Raw genomic sequence first — 8,760 nt, 5'->3', positions numbered from 1 at the left:
AGTAGGTGACTAATGTATGTAATTTCTCCAACTACAATGCTACCCTGAACTTCAAAGCTCAAATCAGGAGACAGTTAGTATAATAGTCATCACAAATGGAAATAGAAAAGTCAAGATAGGCACAATATGTCCAAATAATCTGATAAATTTCAAATAAAGGGTTTCAGAGGTCAAGATGGTATCATCAATAAACAGATGATCAGGAAGAGTATCTATCCATTGTAATGAAGGTAAGTCAGACTTTAAACCAACACAATTCTTTGGTGAGCAAGAGGGTACATAAGGCAAAAAGACCCAATGACCTTTTGAGCAAACTAAGGGTCTTAGCCAAGCAGCTTCAAGACAAAGCAGAAGTGAAGAGTGAAGAGAAGAGAAAGAAACCCATCACTACCAGGTAAAATCTATTCATTGTTGGCAGTGACTGGAAAAGTAAGCACCTTTTTTTCAGCAGCTTACTATCTCTGGTATGATTTGAGATTCTGAATGCCAAGTGTATTGCTTTGGATGTGATTGTATTTCAAACCAAGCAATTATTTTTAATCTGATGCCAGACCAATCAAAGGCATGTGTAGCCTTTCCACATCTGCAGATGTTGAAGTTGTGCCTGCCAAAATATAGACGCCTAATAATTGTGTTTTTCATGGAGGATAAGCACAACTATTTTTCACTTCTAATGCTAGGGAAAATCACTTTTTTTCTGAGAATGTATTTGAGTATTGTTTAAAAAATAGGAGAATTAATAGCATGCAAATGTACTAAAGATTAACCTTCCTTGGGAAGAAAGAATTCAATATATTTTTCAATAAACTGTCAGAACATATTATTCTTTAATTAGATAATGCATTTATGTTTTTTTAATTTCCTGCTATAATACAGAAATTTCAGAAGATATGTATTTAACTTGAAAATTAACTAAAAATGACTGAAATACTGCCTTATTTTAAAATGATTATTTTGACAATGCTTTTGCTACATTCAAGGTGAAAATCATGCCAATGGCCTATGGTCCTGCCATTTTAAAATAAGTAAACTGGTAGAAAATCATGAAAGAGTCTCACAAAAGAACTTGGGGACTATAAAAATAGGAAAGCAACAATAAAAATCTCAGGAAAACAAACACATAATATATGTTTCACTAAAGTCAAAGAAAAACAGAATTCAAGAAAAATCTCTGAGGTACAGCAATGACCTTTAAAAGCTGCTATAAAACAAAGAAAATAAAAATAAATATATGTGACATGGAATATTTGAGTCTATTCCAAAAAGAGTATATATATACAAATAAAAGTATACCAGAAAATAGCCTTCCCTAGTCTCTGTATGGTTCAATACACAGGACACCAAAGCAGGAATCTGTCATGATGTTTCTATGATTTGAAGCTTTTTCAGAAAAAAGAAGAATTGATATCAAACCTACCGCTGAATATACCATTTTATAAATAGCAATATGCATTTGCTTCTTGATAAAGAGTATATATATTACAGCCAGGATGATATGTTTGATATACTTGATGCTTAGTCTAACATTAGAGCATAGATAAGTCCATAAGCATGAGAGTACAATGAAAGAAAATAGTTATTTCCCCAAGTTTTGTAGGCATGTTTTGTGTGTCACAGAGCTTCCCTGAAGCTTTGAATTTTACTTCAGAGATTAAGTTTGTTCAAATCTTATCATTTCATTGAACTTTGAAGTAATCTTTCTATTCCACTTGAGACTATGAAAAAATTGAAGATTTAATGTTATTTTTACTTTTATTTTGTTCTCTCAAATGTCTTTGAAAAATAAATTGAACCTATATATTTCCTCTTTCTGTTGGTTTTTGAATCATATTGATGTTTCCTTATTCCTTGACTAGAAAGAAATTCACCCATATTTTCTTCTAATAGTTTTACTATTTTATTTGGCTCACTTACATATTTGATTCAAAGAAAATAAATTTGTAATTTCATTTGTTATACATGGAAGAATGGATCCAATGTTATAACTGTTCCCAGCACTGCCTATAAAAATGTCATTCTTTCTGTTAAGATCATTATGGTATATTATTTCCATCTGCAGACTTAAATGCTGACCGCTGAGACCACTGGTTCCCAGGTAACATTACAGTATTATAGTCAAGAGAAGTGACCAGTTGAGGCCACTGTCATAGGTGGTTAAAGAAATCACCAGAGCAGTCAGAGTGAGTAAAGTTGGATTTATTGAACATGGTTTTTTTTTTTTTTTTTAATTTATTTTTTTGACAGGCAGAGTGGACAGTGAGAGAGAGACAGAGAGAAAGGTCTTCCTTTTGCCATTGGTTCACCCTCCAATGGCCGCCGCGGTAGCGCGCTGCGGCCGGCACACCGCGCTGATCCGATGGCAGGAGCCAGGTGCTTCTCCTGGTCTCCCATGGGGTGCAGGGCCCAAGCATTTGGGTCATCCTCCACTGCACTCCCTGGCCACAGCAGAGAGCTGGCCTGGAAGAGGGGCAACCGGGACAGGATCGGTGCCCTGACCGGGACTAGAACCCGGTGTGCCGGCGCCGCAAGGCGGAGGATTAGCCTAGTGAGCCGCGGCGCCGGCCTTATTGAACATGTTTTAAGACAGCAGTGGATGAGAAGGGCAGCTAGAAGCTGATAATGCTACAACACAGACTATATCTGGGATATATATAATTCAGACTGCTGCTAGCTAGGTACTTTCCCACCACTGGAGACTGTCCCATCACTAGTAATTTCCTTATTACTAGAGGCTTTCCCAATATTAATGATTTCCTTATTACCAGATGCCCAGGTGACCTTTCAACATACCTCAATCATGACCAAGGCCAACCAGCTTAAACAGGAAATATCTGCTGTATCTTAAGGACTACTGAAATTTATGAGAGAATTTTAGTACTGAAGTTGTTGGAAGAAATAGTTTCTGTGGATGTTTCTTCTGAAATTCTGAGAATGGAGAGAATTATTCCAGACTACTCATTCACACAGCCACACTATGGATTTTCTTCATGTTTTCCATGTCATTTCAAGATCAACTAGGCCACAGTTCCTTTTCAGTTTGCCTAAATTGAAGCCATCTCAACATTTAGTAATTCTTATCAAGCAACTTCCTCACTGTATGACCTGCAACCTTGTGCAGTTAAAGGATCCATGCATGGTTGCTCTATATTAGATTGGAAATGGAGAAGCTCATTCCTGCTTGGCTGCCTCTTGGAATTGAACAACTCTAGCTAACACAAGCGGATAGCTCCAACTGATCCACTGTGGCAAAGGTTGTGGCACGTCACCCATTTCTGTTACCTCCTCCGCCCCTAAACTCCATGCCGGCACTCAAGCACACCCTGGTGACCGGTGACAAAGGAATGTCCAGATTACATCTTTCTTCTGTCCCAGACGCAGATTCCTCCAAGCACAACAGCAAGCCAGAAATATCAGTCAGAGGTGCAGCAGTCTTCTGCCTCATCTCCCATCTACTGCTGGGTGCAGGCATTCCTCTGCTAGATGCAAAGTACAGGAAATGGAAGTGGATGACATCTATGATGGATTCAAACCATTCCTGATGAAGATAATGTTCCAGAAAATGTGAATTCTGTGTGGCACTGATTTATCAAGACAAGAGGGACATGCTTCCCTTTCCCACCTTTACAGCCTGTTTCTGTCATGTAGTTTCAACAGGTTTTACTTCCAAGTGCAAACTAAGGTAGACTACTCTGGGAATAAGAACATGGACAAACATCAGAAAAGGCTATACGAGGATATGTATCTTCTCAGGCTGATCTGAGGTGATCCAGAAACAAACGTTACCTGTATGGCTAACTTTAAGTCAACACTTAACATATAATATGCCAAAACATTGTATTTATATTAAAAAATCCAAAATATTTCCAAAAATGAAGTTCATCATGTCAGTTTTACTCTTTTCTCTGAGAAAAATATAATAATATAGCTTGTATCATGTAAAAATTTATATTTAATAGGTTTTTTAATTCCAAAATACACAGCTTAAAAATCTGGTACCCAGAATCTTGGGTTTAATTTTCCTGTTGCTTTTGCTTGCTTCTCTATTGAATACCTAATGAATTATATGCATACTGATCTATACCATGACTTCCACTGAATAGGAAACACCCCAAACTTTTAAATCAATTTAATAAATTATTTCCATATGCCAGCCTTGGTTAACACTGATTCAACTCCCAATTAGTTTGGAAAAGGTACACTGAAATTGTCTCAAAAGAATCAGAGGTGGTAATAGGAGAAGTTTTCACATTACTACCTCAATTTTGTCTCATATCAATTTCTATATATTAAAAGCAAAATTACTGGTTTTATTTTATTTCAAAGTTATGCTTAAAGGCAACATGTAGTCAGAATACTGGTGGATTTGTTGAAAGTATTTCTGATATTTCTATTTAAAGAATTTGTGAGGGGCTAGCTCTGTGGCGTAGCATGTAAAGCCGCAGGTTGCAGTGCCAGCATCCTAGATGGGCACTGGTTTGAGTCCCAGCTGTTCCATTTCCAATCCAGCTCTCTGCTATGGCCTGGGAAAGCAGTAGAAAATAGCTAAGTTCTTGGGCCCCTGCACCTGTGTGGGAGACCCAGAAGAAGTTCCTGACTCCTAGCTTCGGATTGGCACAGCTCCAGCTGTTAGGGCCATCTGGGGAGTGAACCAGTGGATGGAAGACCTCTCTTTCTCTCTCTGCCTCTGTCTCTATGTAACTCTGCCTTTCAAATAAAATAAAAGAATTTGTAATAAAGTAATATATCCAGATGCTCACCACAGAAATATGTGTATAGCAAACAAATCTAGATTTTACAATTGATAAGTTTTCACCCATTTGTATTCAGTAGAAGAGATTGCCTAGATGTCAAGGTAGCCCTATGATCTGAGTCTGTAACATGTATCAAATAAATCCCATATCCTAGTTTTAGGTAAATTTATTAGGATTTTCTTGATAAAAGTTTCTTCCCCTCCCACTTCAACCTACCTCTATTTCTCACAATGGCTTTGCAGTCTGAAGAAGAAAGTATTGTAGTCAGAACCAGGCACTGGTGATAAAAGCACTGGTTATAACAAAAGTCCTAATGAGCTTTACCTCTGAGGGCCATTTTAGGAAGACTGATTAATAACCCTGTTGCTTGCCTCTCCCTACAGATAGATAACTTCAGTGTGGGAATGAACTGTATCTTCAATAATCAAATTTGTTAGCTTTTACCAGGTGTTCTTCAATTTTCCCATATTGTTGGATTTTATATGTGACTGCTAACCACATATAAATATGTGTTAAATTTGACTTAATGCATGTATTCACTCTGAAAAAAATATATGGAACCTGTAACCAACTCAGGCTTACAGCTGAGGTATCTTACTGGTTATTATTTGATCTAATCTTTAGTTTGACTTGCTGAATATGCTTCAAATGTGATTTTTCAACCAGACTCTAATTATTGAAGTTAACACATTATTTTATGTGCCTTCCATTCTCTTTGCCTTTCTGGGTAACTGATCTTTTTGGTTCCTTCAAGTACATATTTTTGACCAACTTATCTAGGGTTGGAGCTAGGGACTTGATATTATGTTAATTAAAATTTTTAAATTATCACTAATTGAGAACAAACAAATTTTTGGATTCTTCCTAGCCAAATAAATATGCTTTCTTAATATTTAAATCTATTTTGAGAAATACATTTTAGTTATCTGCATAGGTTTTATATATTATTTAATGACTTCATGTATAAGAATATTTAACATTTGCTACCACAACAATCTTCTGGTATTTCATCTTAATGATATTTTGTGTTTTATTTACATAAATGAAGGCTATTTGGTTTTAGTATATTAATTGTAAAAATTTATACTCTACTGTATATTCTTTTTTTTTTCTGCAAATAAACAAACCTTTATTCAAAAATCACTGCTCAGGTCACTGAATTTATCAACTTGTACGAGCCCAAGCGTCCCTGGCTCCTATAGGGGTAGAGCAGACAGGTATAGTAAGAAACAACCTTACTTTGAGCACTAAACAGCTATACTGTAGTCTGAATCCTGCTTCTCTACTGTATATTCTTAATGTTTGCTTTAATTTTGTGAGTGATTTTGCAGAAGATTCCCAGATGTATATTCAAGTTATATGCAAATAGAGCCTATATTATGTTTTCCTTTCCAATTCTAATAACTGTCATTATTTTATCATACCTAATTACAAGGCCTCATATCTTCAAACTTTTGTGTCAAGAACTGTGAAGGGTTGGATACTTTCCTTTGCTTCCAAACTATCAAATACTGCCACAGTTCCAAGTGTGCAGACAGAAGACATTCTACTCTTGGATCAAATACAAAGGATTTTGTTGCCAAAAACATGAGCTTCGTATTCTGTTTGTTCTTTTTGCATGCCAAATTCCACCTGTTACAGAGAGCAGCCCTTGAAGTTGCTGTATCCTCAGTGGTTTCGGGTCATAATTGATAAACTCCCAACTTAGAACATTTCCAGCCTAACAAGGGGAAACAAATGAATCCATCCAACTTTTGTCCCAGGAGAAGATATATATTATCTTTACTGTCCTGGTCACTAACCATGTCTACTCTTTGCTCTTCAGGATGAGATGCCTATCTTCCAAACTGTTTATTAGATAAACACACTTGAAAATATATTTTGAAGCAAAAGTTGATATAAGAACTGCAGGAGGAATAGAGATTCTTCTGCTAGCATAATGTTAAGTAGTAAGAAAGATAAAATATATGCTTTTTACCTTGCTCCTGGCTTCGGGTCAGCATAGCTCCAGCCGTTGTGGCCATTTAGAGAGTAAACCAATGGAAGGAAGATTTTTCTGTCTCTCCCTCTCACTCTCACTGTCTGTGACTCTACCTCTCAAATAAATAAATAAAATCTTTTAAAATATATATGCTTTTTTAAAAAAGACTTATTTATTTATCTGAAAGGCAGAGTTACAGAGAAGCAGAGGCAGACAGAGAGAGCGAGAGGTCTTCCATCCGTTGACTCACTCCCCAAATGGCTGCAACTTCCGGAGCTGCACCGATCCAAAACCAGAAGCCAGGAGCTTCTTTCAGGTCTCCCATGGGGCTGCAGGAGCCCAAGGACTTGGGCCATCTTTCACTGCTTTCCCAGGCCATAGCAGAGCTGGATCAGAAGTGGAGAAGCTGGGACTCTTAACTGGTGCCCATATGGGATGCCGGCACTGCAGGTGGCAGCTTTACCTGCTACGCTAAAGTGTCGACCCCAAAATATATTCTTTTTATGTGTGTCTGAGAAAGTTCTCAGCATTTAACTATTAAGTGATTCATTTAATACTAAGATATATTTAATTCCAATGTGCTAAGGATGTATCCATTGATCTAAAATTATTATCTTTTTTTTTTTTTATTTGAGGGGATGGTGAAGGAGAGAGAGAAAGATCTCCACCTATTGGTTAACACTCCAAACTGCAACCTTCAGGGCTGGGCCACGTGGAAGCCAGGAGCCCAGAACTCAATCTGGATCTTCCATGTTGGTGACAGGAACTCAAGTATTTGAGTTATCAGCTGCTGCCTCACATAGTGCACATTAGCAACAAATTCCATGGGAAATAGAGCCAGGACTCAAATTCAGAGACTCCAACATGAGGTGTGAGCATGTCAAGTGGCATCCTAACTGCTGTGCCAAATGCCAGTCCCAATCAATTGTATTTAAACGAATAAAGAAAATAATTTGTCAGATGCATTTTTAGAATCCACAGAGCTGTGACTTCCTCAACATCGCGCCCAGCAGCTCCCAGCAGAGCTGCTCAAGGACAGCACCAAGCTGGCACCTCTGCTTTTAGCCAAGGTGATCCAGGCCAGTGACCTGGAGAAGAATCGCCTGGACAAGAAGATCTTCCACTGACTGCACAGTGAGCAGTAGATGGCTCTGGTGAAGCTCCTGATGGGATCTGCAAGCTTGCCATGACACTGTGAAGCTAGAGTGGATACTGATAGAATGCATGTTCAGCACAGAGAATGGAAAGTGATACACCTGAGGCTTGATCCTGAGCCGTGCTCTCCCTGACTGGGGGTGTAACTGCCCCCAGCTTACGGCACATCTTGTGTTTTTCAGCCATTGCAGCAGAGATGGATCAGATTTTTTATTTTATGTAAATTTTACCTAAGATATTAAAGCAGGCACTTTTACTTGGGAGAAAAAAAAAGAATCCACAGAGATGGTAATATGCTATTTTCTCTATTAATATACAACAATGGATAAGTTAATGGCTCAATGGAGATAATGGATTTATTAATATGCCTTCATTATGACAAGTCATAGGAAGAATGCTGAATTGATCCCCAATGACCCATACCCCCATTTAATATCCTCAACTTGAATGTAGACTGTATCTGTAACTTCATTCTGATCAGTAGAATATGGCAGACAATGGAATATTACTCTCATGATTACATTGTGTAATACAGCAAAAATAAGATTTTGGAGATGCAATTAAGGCCCCTCATCAATTCACTTGAAATTAATCAAGATGGAGATTATCCTGAGTGGGAATAACGTAGTCAGGCTAGCCATGACAAAGAGGGTTTAGAGGTCAGAGAGAGTAGAAACAAGAACAGCAACAGCAGCAAGGACGTTCTCCTTCTGACCATTTAGAAGTTTACAGCCTTACTGTGAGCTCTAATTACAAGAGATGTATTCTCCTGGGACTAAAAAAAACCTCAGTTCTGCAACTGCAAGAGATTGAATACAACTAGGTAATCCTGAGAGAGGGTCCTAACCTTCATAAAAGGTACCTTGATTGCTA

At 37.7% G+C, this 8,760-nt stretch overlaps 1 pseudogene; it reads left to right on the top strand.

The window, feature by feature from the left end:
• Window positions 1-224: 224 nt before the first annotated feature.
• Window positions 225-3,645, top strand: LOC133768008 (cyclin-I-like; annotated as a pseudogene).
• Window positions 3,646-8,760: the final 5,115 nt, after the last annotated feature.

This window comes from Lepus europaeus, chromosome 10, assembly GCF_033115175.1.
Source record: "Lepus europaeus isolate LE1 chromosome 10, mLepTim1.pri, whole genome shotgun sequence".
Taxonomy (NCBI): domain Eukaryota; kingdom Metazoa; phylum Chordata; class Mammalia; order Lagomorpha; family Leporidae; genus Lepus; species Lepus europaeus.
The sequence above is the reverse complement of the archived record's forward strand: the minus strand, read 5'-3'. Positions and strand labels throughout refer to the sequence as shown.